Source organism: Phyllostomus discolor, chromosome 10 (genome assembly GCF_004126475.2).
Source record: "Phyllostomus discolor isolate MPI-MPIP mPhyDis1 chromosome 10, mPhyDis1.pri.v3, whole genome shotgun sequence".
NCBI classification, from domain to species: domain Eukaryota; kingdom Metazoa; phylum Chordata; class Mammalia; order Chiroptera; family Phyllostomidae; genus Phyllostomus; species Phyllostomus discolor.
This window is the reverse complement of record NC_040912.2, coordinates 51,191,121-51,206,256: the sequence shown is the minus strand read 5'-3', so window position 1 is coordinate 51,206,256 and position 15,136 is coordinate 51,191,121. Positions and strand designations below refer to the sequence as shown.

At 34.8% G+C, this 15,136-nt stretch overlaps 1 long non-coding RNA gene across 1 annotated transcript; it reads right to left on the bottom strand.

Annotated features, from left to right (window-relative positions):
* Positions 1–7,037: 7,037 nt before the first annotated feature.
* LOC118496991 lies at positions 7,038–10,746 on the bottom strand. The gene is made up of 3 exons (XR_004899533.1): positions 10,735–10,746; positions 9,856–9,858; positions 7,038–7,173 (listed from the first exon to the last, which is right to left on the bottom strand). It is a non-coding gene; the product is annotated as an uncharacterized LOC118496991 (long non-coding RNA).
* Between the last annotated feature and the right edge of the window lie 4,390 nt (positions 10,747–15,136).

Sequence of the window (15,136 nt, the reverse complement as noted above, 5' to 3'; positions counted from 1 at the left end):
TAATTTTCATCTTTGTTGTCTAATCTAATATGCTACTCAATTGCTATAATATGCTATTAGATGCATCTAAATAATGCTTGCCTTGAACTGAGGGGGAATGGTGAATAGGAGTTGGTGAGTCAGAAGATTTGGGCTACTAATCTTTTCCATACCCAGACGGGCACCCCAAACAATTCTCACAGTTTTCCCAATGCTCTTCCATCAGCACAGACCAACAATATGTACTAAAACAAACACTTCTGATAACACCTTGCCAATCCGTTAACATTGTCTTTTTTCAACTCCAAGGATACAACCTTAGGATGATTTGTGATTTTTATTGCTTGTAGTTTATTTTCTACATATTGGACATATTTCTACATTTCTAGACATACTGGAAAATTTCTTTGTCATGTGAGAAATTGCCCTGGTACAATGGTAGTCTCCCAACATTCTTTACCATCAAGCCACCCTGTTGGGGGAAAGCCTCAAAAGTCTAAATTCAGGATCAGTTCTGAGGAATTGACATGTAGTCTTATTCAAATTCACAAGAGCTTTAACAGGAGAAACTTATATACATAGGTAAAGCAGTTGCTCCCAGTGGTGGCTCAGGGAGAGGGGTTGGGGGTGGAAATTCCACACCCCTACCAGGATAGGATCCTAAATTTTTATAGGGAGGTAATATTAAGACCACCTGGTGGGTATTTGGGTAGACCACCAGAAAGAACAATGCATTCCTAAATTAAGAGATAACATCAGGCAGTTATCATACTCCATACATTCATTAACCTCCTTCCTGGTGGCATAACTTTTAGGCATCCCATTTTTGGGAGGTATTCAGCTAAGGCTGAGGCTACAGAGAGTTAAATAGTTACAGAGGGTTAAACAGAGTCCAACATTTCCCAGATGCCTTTGCTGCTGAAGACACATAACATCTCTAAGTGAGTTCCCCTACATAACTCAAAGAGGCTTACAGACTAAACTAAGATGATTGAATCATTCAGTTTATTAAATCAATTTAAATCACCCCAAGAGAGGAAAAAGAAGTAATAGGATAAAACATTAAGTATATGTTGCAAGTAGGACAGAAGGACAACATTATGAAGAGTCTCATTTAAGCAGTGTTTATATGACCTGTCTCTCCCTCTGCTGCATTAGCCTTCCTTATTGATCTTGGCAATATAAAGACCAGAATTAGGGTTGAGCAAAGGGGATAAGCAGATAGAAGGTCCTCAGAGTTAACATTACACACAGTTGCTCTAGCAAAGAGACACAGGATCGAGTGTTGGACACAGCTGTCTTTCACCAATTAGCCATATGAGCAGCTACATATTTTATTTGTACATCTTGCCTTGAAAGTGCCAGATGGTGTCAACAATCAATATAAAGTCTCATGAATAACTGAATGTTTACTATATCTCGTATTCATGCACCAGTTGTTAGATGCCTCTTGGTCTTTTCATTTAAGGTTCCTACTTACATTATCCATAATCTAATGTATAACACAGGTTAATAATTTGTTTATCTACATTAACATATTTAAGGACTTCTGCTCATGTTATAGAAGCCATTTGATTACTTATTATGTATCTTTAACACATTTTATGTTTCACCTGTCTTGAAACTACTAATTTATTTATTACCTATGTTTAACACAGCTATTAAGTTTTATTTATCTCATTTTGTTTTCTTGTATTCCACAGAAGAATTAAATATTCTCAATAAATATATGAAATACACATTACATTAATCAATGAGAAATGGCATTTTAATACAATGGGCTATGTTCAAGATATTATATTATATGACTCCAGACTCTTAGCCAAAGGGTACAAAAGATCAAATTAAGCAGTGATAACCCACATATTCTGACTAATACCCTTGCCTCTTTAACACAGGACCTAGTACTATCCAAATTCCCTGTCACATAATTTGGTGAGTCCTCAGAGAGCCTCAAGTGCATTCACAAAGAGTCTGCCTCATATTTTCAGTGAACCTTTCTGATGGATACAATGAACTCATATATTTCAGGAATAGAATATACCTAACTTCAAGAAGATATATGATCCAACAGAAAGACGTATTTCCTAATGGCATTTGGAATTTATTTTGAACCCCTCCCTCCGATTTCTTATGACTAGTGTGAAAGCTAGGTAAAACCATGTCTCAAGGATTTTGAGAAAGATTGAAAATAGTAGTGTGTCTGAGACTGCCTTACTGAATCAAACTCAATATTCTCGAAGCTCCATTAAGAATTTTTTTAAGACACTATGGTCCTGTTTCAATGAGTTTCTCATGGTCCTACCCCACTGATTCATGAAGAACAACAACATATATATGCTAGTGTCTGACTCAAGCTGAGATATCCTACAACCACAAAAATAATCACATTTATTATTCCAAATATTTGTAACTAGCTTGAATGATAGGTGCCACCAGGTTTGAAGAACATGTAGTTTCACTGAGATAAAGAAAGTTGCTGATTATAATAGTCCCTGCCTAGACCTGTCATGCTGAAACCCTCTTAGGTCTTGTCATGCTGGAGGTTACTGCACATACGGTTATATTGCCTTGAGATAATTGGGGATAGGAAGTGCCTTGTCATTACCAACATATAACATCCTAATACAATGAAGCTAGATGGAACTTGGGAAAAAGAAATTACTTCTGGACGGTGATTGTTAATTCCAAGTAATGGGGTTTGAACCAAACTATAATTGTGCTCTTCTCTTTCCATCATGATTATGGGAGCAGTACAAGTGGTTATTAAGTTGGTGAGTGAAAATTATACAGGTGACCAATCTAATATTGGTCTCATGGATTCCCTTCCATATCTTCTATACATCTTGGCAACTAGAAAATGGAAATTATTAAAACATCTTAAAATATTATAATTTCTATCCTATACTGCCAGATTTTATTATGTTGACTATAAGAGATTTTGTATGCAAAGACTATGTCTCTAACAGAAATCTTAGCATTACAAAGGAAACTCTGAACAGTAGCCCCTTTATGAAGACCTTTCTACTTGGGTATGGCAATTTGGAGGCTGAAAAATTATCTACTTCCTTTAAGGAAAACTTTGGACCAAGAGGCTGGAATGCAAAGTCAATGGCATATTTCAGAACAATCAAATTTAATATGGTTTGAGGTTTTGTAATAAAATCCCATATGATTCTAAGCAAAGAATGAAACTCTGCAAAGTCCAGGAAAGAACTTGAACTGATGATACTAAAAATTAGGTTAAATCAAACCAAAGGAAGCAGACAGTAGGATGGGAGGCTCTGCCAACACAGGGTGGATTGGAACAGATAGTCACATACATTATCATTTTCCAAAACATCCTCTCTCCTGGAAGCCAGTTTTACCACTTGGCCTGCCAAAGGCTATGTGACCAGCCATTAATAACAAACTCAGATCAGCCATATCCTATGAAGCTCTTAACCCTTTAATCTTGCAACAATACTTATTTGAAGATGAGGTGGCATATTTTTTCTGTTGAAGGAATTTGAAGACTTGAGATAGCCCAGAAAAAGTTGTCTCAAGGGATATTGTGTTTTAGAAGTTACATAGTCTTTTCCTCCAAAGCCAACAGTTAAAAATTGTGCCTAACATTTTAAGCCATTCACAATTCAGGAGAAATTATTTTGCTTGGATTCATTCAAACAAAAAAAATTAATAAACATTTTCTTTAAACACATAAAGTAAAAAATGTATTAATTACTGAAATGCTATTTTACCCTTTCTAGGCAGGCATCATATTAGGAATTTTCATTAACATTCTAATTTAATCTTCTAAATAACTGTTCTGCATCAAAGGGGGAATAATTGGGACAACTGTAATAGAATAACAATAAAATATTTAATAAAAAATAACTTTTTCAGAGTTGAAAGTTGAAGAAACCAAGGCTTAGTGGAGCTAAGCAATGATTCTACTCAGTATGGGAGACTGGCTTTATGAAATTAAGGTTTCCTCCAATATCTCTCTGCTACCCATATTATTCCTAGAAAAAATACAGCCAAGTTTTCTTTGCAACTGAATATGTATTTTATAGTAAAACATGTGTTTTCAATTTTTATAGTCAAATACCCATAACATTAAATTTACTATCATAACCATTTTAAAGTATACAGCTCAGTGACATTAAGTATATTCATATTATTGTGCAAGTGTCACCACCATCCATCTGGCCAAACTGAAACTTTGCACCCATGAACAGTAAATCCCAACTACCATTCTAACTTTCTGTCTCTGTGATTTTGACTGCACTGGGTCTCTCATTTAAGTGGAATTATACAGTATTTGGCATTTTGTGACTAGCTTACTTCACTTAATATCATGTCCTCAAATTTCATCCATATTGTAGCATATATCAGAATTTCCTTCTGTTTTAAAGCAGAATAATTCACATTTTGCTTATCCATTCATTTGTTTATAAACACTGTGGTTGCTTATATGTTTTGGATATTGCAAATAATACTTCTATGAATTTGGATATACATGTATTTCTTTGAGTCCCTGGTTTATATTCTTTTGGGAATATACCTAGAAGTGGAATTGCTGGATTATATGGTAATTCTATGTTTAAGATTTTTAAGAAATGCCATTCCTTTTTCCACAGTACCTGTGCCACTTCACATTGCTACCAACAGTGTACAAGGGTCCCAGTTTCCCCACATTCTGACCAACAGGTTTTCTTGTTTTTTTAAAAATAGTAGACATCCTAATGAGAGTGGGATGGTATCTCAAGGTAGCTATGACCTGTATTTTCTTCTTTCCATTTGAGTTAAGAAGTGTTTCCTCCTCTTCAATTTTTTGTAAAATTTTGAGAAGAATGGGTCTTAGTTTTTCTTTAAATGTTAAAATTCACAAGTGAAACCATCAGGTCCAGGCTTTTTTCCTTGAAAGATTTTAAATTAATGATTCAATCTCCTCATTAATTATAGGCCTACTCACATTTTCTAGTTCTTTGTGATTCAATCCCGGTGGAATTTGTGTTTCTCAGAAAATGTCCATTTCATCTAGGTTATTCTTTTTTTTCCTCTTTTTTATTGAATTTATTGCATTGACATTGGTTAATCAAAGTGTATAGGTTTAAGCTGTACAAATCTATTACACATCATCTGTATATTATATCCTTTGTTTACCACCCCAGGTCAAGTTTCCTTTCATCACCATTTATGCCCCATATACCATCTTCTACCTCAACCCATCCTCCTTTTTCTTTTAGGTTATCCAATTTTTTTGTGTACAATTCTACATAGTACTTTCTTATAATGGCTTTTAATTATGGAGAATTTATAATAATGTCCCAATTTCATCCAGATTTTAGTACCTGGAGTTTTCTTCTTTTTTTTTCTTAGTTAATCTAGCTAAAGTTTGTCAATTTTGTCAATCTTTTTGAAGAATCAACTTTTGGTTTCATTAATTTTTTTCTATTGTTTTCCTATTTCTATTTCACTTACCTTGGCTCTAATTTTATTCTCTTCCTTCTGCTAGATTTGGGGTTAGTTTACTCATCTTTTTCTACTTTCTTAAGTTGTAAATTTGGGTTAATGTGAGATTTTTCTTTTTTTTTCTTTTTACTTTTTATTAGTTTTCAATTACAGCTTCAATTATAGCTGACATTCAATATCATATTAGTTTCAGGTGTACAGCATAGTTTTGGACATTTACAGAATTTATGAAGTTATCCTCCAATAAGTCTAGTACCCATCTTGCTCCATTCATAGTTACTACGATATTATTGACTATATTTCCTAGGCTGTATTTTATATCCCCATGACTATTTTGTAACTACCAATTTGTTCTTAATCCCTTCATCTTTTTCACCCAGGCCCCCAACACCCCTCTAATCTGGCAACCATCAATTTGTTCTCTGTATCTATGAGTTTGTTTCTGTTTTGATTTATCATTTATTTTGTCTTTTAGATTCCACATATAAGTGAAATCATGTGGTATTTGTCTTTCTCTGTGAGACTTATTTCACTTAGCATAACACTCTCTAGATTCATCCATGTTGGCACAAGTTGTAAGATTTTATTTTTTAGGACTGAGTGATATTCCATTGTTCCACTACTTCTTAATCTATTCATATTTTGATAGGCATATTTACATTTAAAGTAATTATTGATAGGTATGTAGTTATTGCCATTTTATTAATTGTTTTCTGATTGTTTTTGTAGTTCTCTGTTCCTTTCTTATTCTCCTGCTCTTTTCCCTTGTATGTTGATAACTTTTTCTGTAGTGTTCTCTTTAGATTCCTTTCTCTTTATTCTGGTATATCTCTTGCAAAGTTTGGTTTCTGGTTGTGATGTGCTTCATATATACCACTCTATGTTTATACCAATCTATTTTATGCTGATGGTCACTGAAGTTTGAACCACATTCTAGATTCACTGCCATTTTTACTTCTACCCTTATTTATGTTTTTGTCATTATTTTTATGTCATTATTTTTATTTGTTTGTGTTTTGTGTGTTTGTATACATTTTTAAATTTACTATTGTAATTACATATGATCTCCCTACTTTTGTTTTTCAACCTTGGTGCTAGCTTTAGGGTTAATTAATTCACTGCTCTTAATATGGGTTTGCTTTTCTCAGTGAGACGTTTTTCTCTTTGAAATATTTTTTATTCATGTATTTTTACATATTCCTTCCTCATTTTAAAGAAATACCTTTAACATTTCTTATAATACTGATTTGGTGGTAATAAACCCTTTTAAGCATTTTCTTTTCTGTGATGCTCTTTATCTCTTTCAATTCTAGATAATAGCCTTACTGGGTAAAGTAATTTTGCTTGTAGGTCCTGCTTTTCATCACCCAGGATATTTTGTGCCAATCCCTTCTGGCCTGAAATGTTTCTGTTGAGAAATCAGGTGACAATCTTATGGAAATTCCCTTGTAATTAACTAACTGTTTTCTTTTGCTGCTTTTAAGATTCTCTCTTTGTCTTTAACTTTTGGCATTTTAATTATGATGTGTTTGGGTGTGAGTCTCTTTGGGTTCATCTTGTTTGGAATCTCTGCACTTCCTGGACTAGTATGTCTATAATCCTCACTAGATTAGGAAAGTTTCCAATCATTATTTCTTCAAATATGTTTTCAATCCCTTGCTCTCTCTCTTCTCCTTCTGCTACCCTTATAATGTGAATGTTTGTATGCTTGATGTTGTCACAGAATTCCCTTAAACTCTTTTCATTTTAAAATATTTTTTCTTTTGCTGTTCACATTGAATTTTTTTCCACTGCCTTATCTTTCAAATCACTGATTTGATACTCTTCTTCATCTAATATACTGTTAATTCCATCTACTGTATTCTTCATTTCAGTTATTATGTTCTTAATTTATGACAGAATCATTTCTTATGTTTTATACTTTTCTTATTTTAAAAATCTTTTTATTAAAGTTCTCACTGATATATCTTGCCCTAAATTCATTGAGCATCCTTATAATTAGTCTTTTGTACTTGGACTCTGATAGACTGTTTGCCTTCATTTAATTTAGTTCTTTTCTGGATTTTTATCCTGCTCTTTCATTTGGGACATTTATTTGTTTGTTTGTTTTTTGTCTCCTCATTTTGACTGCCTCTCTGTGCTTATGTCTATGTATTAGGTTTATCTGCCTCATCTCTCAGCCTTGGCAGGGTGGTCTTAAGTAGTAGATGTCCTCTGGGGTCCAATGGCACAGTCTCCTTTTTCACATGAGCCAGGTACTTTTCATTTTAAAATATTTTTTCTTATTTTCATATAAGTGTGTGTTGTGTGTGATCTCTAATTACAGTGAGGCCCTGATTGCTGTTGGCAGTCAGTGAGGAGGATTAACTTCTAGGCTGACAAGCTGTGAGGACAAGCCATGATTGCAACAGATTAGCTGTTGTGTGGGGGCTGATCCCACAGAGTGGAAATTTGCTTCAGCAGGGCTCTTCTACCTACCTGTCTGTCTACCCTTTGTGTGTGTCATTTGTGGCATTAATTGGATGGTGCTCTCCTGTGGTTTGGAGCGGGCTCTCATGTGTTGATTCTGGGGCTTGCTGGGAGGTTCAGGCCAGTGTCATCTGCTGCCTTTCCCCAGTTGGGAACTGCTTGATAGTAGTTATAAAATGATCTGCAGTTGGTAGCTGTTTGTGTTGGTCTTAGAGGCACCTGGAGGCACACTGTGACCCAAGTCTGGCTTCCACTAGTGCCGTACATGGGGCTGCTTAGCAAGAGACATAGGGCACAAGCCTGTTCCTGATTATTTGGGGTTTCCGACCTTGCAGTTTTTAGGAATGTTCTCAGCACTGACAGTGGCTATAGCATGTGAAAAACTGCTGAATAGGTTAGGGTGAGGTCTCAGAATTACCATAGTGGGGCAAGAGCAGTGTTAGCTAGATTAAGGAGACTCAGATTTGGAGCCTGCCTATATCTACAGGATGGTGGGGGGTGAGGGGAGGAAGGGAATTCAACAAGGGAGTAATGGTGCCTGCCTGCACTTTAGTCTTGTAGAGACCTTCCTCTCTAGTGTTTGTCCTGAAGCCAGACAATTCAATTCATCTCTGCACAGTCTAGTTGCTGGAACCCCTCTTTCCTCAGGCAGTATTTCCTCAGCCAAGATAACTTCCTGATTCTTACATACCACATGTGGGTGTTGGACTACCCCATTTCAAGTTTCTGCCCCTTCTACATAGCTTCTTGTTTATATCCTTAGTTATAGGGGTTCTGTTTAGCTAATCTTCAGGTGATTCTCAGGGATGGTTGTTCTATAATTTAATTGTAATTTTGATGTGAATGTGGGAGGAGAGGAGCACAGCATTCATCTATTCTGCCATATTGACTGGAAGTCTCTTCTTTTTTAGTGTAACCATTTATAGCTAAAAATTTCTCCTGAGCACTGCTTTTATTGTGTTCTATAGGTTCTGGTGTGTTGTGCTTTTATTTTAATTTGTATTTATCTAACTATATTGATTGTTTTAAGAGTGTATTATTTCATAACCTCAAACTTGTGAAATTTCCAGTTTTCCATGTGAGAGATTTCTAACTTCATTCTGTTTGGTTGAAGAAGATATTTAATATGATATCTATCTTTCTAAATGTATTGAGATTAATTGGTGGCCCAATATACTCATATATTCTATCTTGGAAAGCATCCTATATGCATTTTGTGAAGAATGTGTCTGCTCTCTTTGCTGGGTAGAGAGTGTTGTATTCCACTGTTAGATCTAATTGATGTATTGTTTTCTTCAAGACCTTTTTTTCCTTACTTGTCTCTGCCTGGATTTCCTAACTATTATTGATAATAAGGTATTGAAGTCTCCAATTGTGATTGTACAAATACCTATATCTTCCTTTAATTCTGTCAATTTTTGTTTTATTCATTTTGATAATCTGTTATTGGGGCATAAATGTATATTATTGTTATTTATTGCTTTATTAATACACAATATTCTTCTTTGGCCCTTATACTTTTTTATTTAAAGTTGATTTTTTTGTCTGATATTAATAGAGCCACCCTGCCCTCTTTTTGTTATGATTTGCATGGAATATGTTTTTGGGTTTTGTTTTTACTCTCACCCTATTCATGTCTTCAGATAAAAATCTGTTTTAAATTGTATGTAGATGGAATGTATTTTTTAAAAATTGATTTTGAGAATCTCTATCTTTGATAGGAGAGATTACTCCATTTACATTGAAAATAATTTCTCATAATGAGGGGCTTGCTTCTGTAATTTTGCTATTTGTTTTCTATATGTCTTATATAATTTTTGTCAATCTTTTCCTGCATTACTGTTTATTTAGTTGATTTTTTGTGGTGTAATATTTTAAGTAGCTTCTCAATTATTTTTGTGTATATTTTATACCTATTCTCTTTGTGCTTGCTGTGGGCACGCATTTAACATCCTATAAAGTTATAACATTTGAATTTGTAATTTGTACAAATTTAATTTTAATAACTTACACAAACTCTTCCTATTTACATCACAGTCCTCATCACTTTCAGTTATTAATGTCACAGATTGCATCTTTGTACATTGTGTGTCTGAAAAATAACATAATAATTGTTTTCTTAATGCATTAGTCTGTTAATTAGTGTAGAAACAAAAATATAGAGTTATAATACTACTTATCTTTTAGACTAATTTAAAAATATATATTAGAATCTTAAAACATGTACAAAAAAGTTAGAGTTAGAGTTAAAAATGCTGTAACAATAATACTAGATATATAAGTACCTATGTATTTGCTTTTACTGATGTCTTTGTGTCTACATACTGTTTTGAGATATTATCCTTATTTCTCCCACCAAGTGTAATCATTTTGTCTGTGCATGTCCTTTGTAACTCTTTGGAGAAGTGGCAAAATGGGTTATCTTTTATTTTTTTATTTTTTCAAATTTTTTATTGTTATTCAATTATAGTCATCCCAATTTTTCCCCCTTTGCCCTCCTCCATCCAGCCCACCTCCTGCTCCCACAGTCAATCCTCATATTGTTGTCCATGTTCATGTGTCATTCATACATATCCTTTGACTAGTCCATCCTCCATCCTCTCTGGTTGCTGTCAATCTGTTCATAGTTTCTGTGTCTCTGATTCTATTTTGTTCATTAGTTTATTTTGTTCACTAGCTTCCTCTTATAGATGAGATCATATGGTATTTGTCTTTTACTGCCTGGCTTATTTCACTCAGCATAAATTCTCTAGTTCCATCCATGATGTCACAAAAGGTAGGAGTTCCTTCTTTCTTTCTGCTTTGTAGTATTCCATTGTGTAAATGTACCTCAGTTTTTTGATCCACTCATTTACTGGTGGGCACCTAGGTTATTCTAACATTTGGCAATTGTAAATTGTGCTGCTATGAATATTGGGGTACATAGGCTCTTTTGAATTGGTGATTCAGTATTCTTAGAGTATAATCCCAACAGTGGAATTGCTAGGTCAAAAGGCAGTTCCATTTTTAATTTTGTAAGGAAATTCCATGCTGTTTTTCACAGTGGCTGTACCAGTCTGCATTCCCACCAAAAGTTTTTCTAGAGATCTCTTTTCTCCACATTCTCCTAAGTACTGTTGTTTGTTAATGGCCATTTTGGCCATTGTGAGGTGATATCTCATTGTAGTTTTCAATTGCATCTCTGATGATTAAAGGTGTTGAGCATCTTTCCATATGTTTGTAGACCATCTGTATGTCCTCCCTAGAGAAGTGTCTATTAAGGGTCTTTGCCCATTTTTTTAGCTGATTTTATTTTATTTTTTTCACATTTTTTTTATCGTTCAAGTACAGTTGTCTCCATTTCTCCTACTACTCCCACTACCCTAACATCCCCACTTCCCAGTCTTGATTCTACTCACTTTGGCTTTGTCTATGTGTCCTTTATACATGTTTCTGACAATCCCACCTCCTTTTTACCCCATTATCCCCTTCCACCTCCCCTCTGGTTACTGTCAGTTTGTTCTTCATTTCAGTGTCTCTGGTTATATTGTGCATGCTTATTTGTTTTGTTGATTAGGTTCCACTTATAGGTGAGATCATGTGGTATTTGTCTTTCACCATGTGACTTATTTCACTTAGCATAATGCTCTCCAGATCCATCCATGCTGTGTGAAGGCTAGGAGCTCCTTCTTTCTTTCTGCTGTGTAGTATGTACCATAGTTTTTTGATCCATTCATTTACTGATAGCTTTTGCCCAGTTTTAGTTGGATCGTTTGTCTTCCTTGTGTTGAGTAAGATGAGTTCTTTATATATTTTGGAGATCAAAGCCTTGTCCAATGTATCATTGGCTTATATGTTCTCCCATACATTCAGTTCCCTTTTCAGTTTGATGATGTTTTCTTTAGGTGTGCAGAAGCTTTTTAATTTTATGTAGTTTCATTGTTTTTTTCATTTACTTCCCTTGCCCAAGGATATATATTGGCAAAAAATAATATTATGTGGGGTATCTGAAATTTTTCTGCCTATGTTTTCCTCTAGGACTTTTATGGTGTCATTTGTCTTTTATACATTTTGAGTTTATTCTGGTGTATGGTGTAAGCAGATGGTCTAGTTTCTTTCTTTTTTTCTTTTCTTTTCTTTTCTTTTTTTTTTGCATGTACCATTCCAGTTATCCCAATACTATTTATGGAAGAGACTATTTCTACTCCATTGTATGCCCATGCTTCCTTTGTCAAATATTAATTGTCCTTAGAGACATGGGTTTATTTCTGGGCTCTCTGTTCTGGTCTGTCGATCTATGTGTTTGTTCTTATGCCAGTATCAGGCTGTTTTGATTACAGTGGCCTTGTAGGACAGTTTGATATAGGGTATTGTGATTCTCTCCTACTTTGTTCTTCTTTCTCAAGATTGCTGAGGGTATGAAGGGTCTTTTTTGGCCATATAAATTTTTAAAATACCTATATGTTCTAGATCTGTGGAATATGCCATTGGTATTTAATAGGAATTGCATTGAATCCATAGATTGCTTTGGGTAGTATGGACCTTTTAATGATGTTAATTCTTTCAATCCATGAACACGGTATATGCTTCCATTTATTTGTATCTTCCTTAATTTTTTCTTCAGTGTTCTATAGTTTTCCAAGTACAGATCTTTTACCTCCTTGGTAAAATTTATTCCTAGGTACTTTATTTTTCTTGTTGCTACAGTAAATGGGATTTTTCCTAATTTCTCTTTCTGATATTTAATTGTTGGTGTACAAAAATGCCCTCAATTTCTGAATATTGACTTTGTATCCCCTTATTTTGCCAAATTAATTTATTAAGTCAAGTAGTTTTTGGTGGAAGCTACAGGGTTTTCTACATGTACTATCATGTCATCTATGAATAATGCCAGTTTTATTTTTTTCTTTTAATCTGGATGCCATTTTTTTCTTTTTCTTATCTTATCACTGTGGCTAGAACTTCCAGTACTATGTTGAATAAGAGTAGTGAAAATGGGCCCCCTTGAATTTTTCCTGATCTTAAGGCAAAAGCTTTTAGTTTTTGTCCATTTGAATATGATGTTGGTGTAGGTTTCTCATATATGGCCTTGTTATGTTAGGTACACTACCTCTGTTCCCACTTTGCTGAGTGATTTTATCACAAATGGGTGCTGGATTTTATCAAATGCTTTTTTAGCATCTATTGATATGGTCATGTAATTTTTGTTCTTCATTTTGTTTATGTGGTATATTATATTTATTTATTTGCAAATGTTGTACCATCCTGCATCTGTGGAATGAATCCCAGTCAATCATGGAGTATGATTTTTTTTTAACATATTGCTGTATCCATATTGCAGTTTTGTTGAAGATTTTAGCATCTATGTTCATCAATAATATTGGCCTGTCATTTTCATTCTTTGTTGCATTTTTAACTGCTTTTGGAATTGGGATAATGCTGGCCTTGTAAAAAGAATTTGGGAGTCTTCCATCTTCTTGAATTTTTTTAATAGTTTGAGAAGATAAGGGTTAGTTCTTCTTTAAATGTTTGGCAAAATTCATCTGTGAAGCCATCCAGTCTAGGGTTTTTCTATGCCTGAAATGTTTTGATTACTGCTTCAGTTTCACTGGTTGTTATCAGTCTATTCAGGTTTGCTGCTTCTTCTTAAGTTTTGGAAGATGGTATGTTTCTAGATGCTTCTCATTTTGAACAGGTTATCCCATTTCTTGGAATATAGTTGTTCATAGTAATTTCTTACAATACCTTGTATTTCTGTGGTATTGGTTGTACCTTATTCTCTTTCATTTTTTTATTTTACTTATTCAGGTCCTGTCTCTTTTTTTCTTGATGAGCCTAGTTAAATATTTGTCAATTTTGTTTATCTTTTCAAAGAACCAGCACCTGGATTTGTTCATTTCTTTTTTTTTGGGGGGGGGGGTAAAAACTGAATTTCTTTTTTTTTATTTTAATCATTGTTCAAGTACAGTTTTCTCCCCCCTACTCCCATTCCAGCCCACCCACCCAACCCTCCCCCCTTCCCCCCATTACCCCCCACCCCTAGATTTTGTCCATGTGTCCTCCACATTTGTTCCTGTAATCCCTACCCATTCCCCCCTGAAATTCCCTCTTCTCTCCCCTCTGGCCACTGTCAGACTATCCCCTGTTTCAGTGTCTTTGGTTATATTTTGCTAGTTTTTTTTTGTTTTGTTTTGTTGTTTAGATTCCTGTTAAAGGTGATATCATGTGGTATTTGTCTTTCACTGCCTGGCTTGTTTCCCTTAGCATAATGCTTTCCAGCTCCATCCATGCTGTTGCAAAGGGTATGAGCTCCTTCTTTCTTTCTGCTGCATAGAATTCCATTGTGTAAATGTACCATAGTTTTTTGATCCATTCATTTACTGATGGGCATCTAGGTTGCTTCCAGCACCTAGCTATTTTAAATTGTGCTGCTATGAACATCGGGGTGCAAAGGTTCTTTTGTATTGGTGTTTTAGTGTTCTTAGGATAGAGTCCCAGCAATGGAATTGCAGGGTCAAAAGGCAGATCCATTTTTAGTTTTCTGAGGAAGTTCCAAACTGCTTTCCATAGTGGTTGCACCAGTCTACAGTCCCACCAACAGTGCACTAGGGACCCCCTTTCTCCACAACCTCTCCAACACTTGTTGTTTGTTGCTTTGTTTATGATGGCCATTCTGACTGGTGTGAAGTGGTATCTCATTGTGGTTTTAATCTGCATCTCTCTGATGGCTAGCGATATTGAGCATCGCTTCATGTGTCTTTGGATTTTTTGTATGTCCTCCTTGGAGAAGTGTCTGTTCAAGTCCTTTGCCCATTTTTTAATTGGGTTGCTTGTCTTCTTAGAGTAGAGTCGTGTAAGTTCTTTATATATTTTGGAGATTAAACCCTTGTCTGAGGTATCATTGGCAAATATGTTTTCCCATACAGTTGGTTCTCTTTTTATTTTGATACTGTTTTCCTTAGCTGTGCAAAAGCTTTTAATTTTGATGAGGTCCCATTTGTTTATTCTTTCCTTTATGTCCCTTGCTCTAGGAGACAAGTCAGTAAAAAAGTTTCTGCGTGAAATATCTGAGATTTTCCTACCTACGTTCTCTTCTAGGACTTTAATGGTGTCACACTTTATATTTAAGTCTTTTATCTACCTTGAATCTATTTTTGTATAAGGTGTAAGTTGGTGCTCGAGTTTCATTTTTTTGCACGTAGCTGTCCAGTTCTCCCAACACCATTTGTTGAAGAGGCTATTTTTATTCCAT